We start from the raw sequence: 1,708 nt of genomic DNA, 5'->3' as shown, positions 1-1,708 counted from the left end.
GGTATAAATCATTTTGAAAAAGGGCCCCAAAAAATTATAGTATTTAACTAAGTTCAATGAAAACTATAGTATTGAACTAAGTTCAAGTCACCTGTTGTTGAATGAAGTAACATGCCTTGATTAATCTGTTTAACATCTTAGTTTGTGGATTTTGTTGGCTTTAAATATAACTAAGTGTAGGGGTATGCAATGGTATTGAACCTTAATTACTTGTTAGTTTATGAGCTTGAAAGGCTGTCTTTCGTACGAGTCTAAAAGAAAGAAAAAGGTTTGAAGACCAGTAAAGAACCATGCTTAAAACTAGGTCCATGATTATTCTTCCTTTTATTTGGGGCATTGGCAAGGGTGAGGCATTTAATCTTAACTTACTTGGTCAATTTTTCCTTTGCTTGATCTTGTGCCTGGTCACATTTCTTTTCTATTACAATAGTTTTAAAAACTGTCTTGGATGAAAGTTGATCTGTTTGGATTTCAAATATGCTCTTAGATTCTGGCCTGCTCTTTGTGTTAAAAGTCTTTGTTTGGCAGAAGTTGTTCAATTTGTAGTTGGACTAGTGGATTAAATCTGGAATCTTTTTTTAGGCGGTAAACCTGCTTTCGCTGGGCAAATCGTCTACAGTGTTGGTTTTAGGATAGACTAACTTAAGTGATTAATAACTTGTTATGTGTCTTTCTTAATTACTTTGTTTGGCTTAAGTGGTCTCACCTATTCACTAAGGTAAAGGAACAAGTGCTTGTCCTTCATGAAATACTGGTCCTAAAACTGTGTTTTGACTAAGGTAAAGGAACAAGTGCTTGTCCTTCATGAAATACTGGTCCTAAAACTGTGTTTTGCTAGTTCACTACAAGGATAACTAAATGAATATCTGGGCAGTCCAATTGAGTACATTAAGGTTTACTAAGTGAATATGACAGCCCTACTACTTTCTCATGTTGACAAGTGAAAATTGATTTTAAAACTTGGCCTCTGTTGGAAATGTATAAGTTCTGGGAATTGCTACTTATTTGATGACCTGTGTGTGACATTTCTTGGATATTAATTGTTTCTCTTTGGAGATTAATCATTCACTTCTTAAATTCACCTGTATGTTTCATGGCGCTTGTTTGGAGAATGTCTTTTTGAATTGGTTAAGTGTTGACACTATTGGACATACTGGTTCTGTACTGTGGTTTATCTTTGCTTTTGACATGATTGAGTAATAGAAATACTTAAGGGCCTGTTTGGAAAGCCACCCAGGTAATTGGAATTGAGTGTAATTGGGTGTAATTACACGGTTGCTTTGTTTGTTTGACCGAGTAATTACACGTTAGGTGGGAATTAGGTGTAATTGAAAGTGTGTAATTACACTCTCTCCAATTCTAAGAGGGAGGGGGGGAATGTGTAATTACACCTTTGTAATTGAGGGTTACTTTTTACTTCTTTTTTTTTTTTAATTTCTTTTCTTTTTTAATTTATTTTTTATTTCTATTATTTAATTTTTTTATTTTAATTTCTTTTCTTTTCTAATTTATTTTTTATCTTATTATTTAATTTCTTTTTATTTTTACTTTTTAATTGTTTGTATTTTTTAAAATATATTTTTCTTTTTATAGAATTTATATTTCATTTCCTTTCTTCTCATTCCCAACCTTTATTTCTTGTGATTCCATGTAATTGCTCGTATTTTTTTAGTTTTTTATTTTATTCATTTAGCATAACCGTGTTAAT

Source organism: Lycium ferocissimum, chromosome 4 (assembly GCF_029784015.1).
Source record: "Lycium ferocissimum isolate CSIRO_LF1 chromosome 4, AGI_CSIRO_Lferr_CH_V1, whole genome shotgun sequence".
Lineage (NCBI taxonomy): Eukaryota > Viridiplantae > Streptophyta > Magnoliopsida > Solanales > Solanaceae > Lycium > Lycium ferocissimum.
This window is presented reverse-complemented; position numbering follows the sequence as displayed.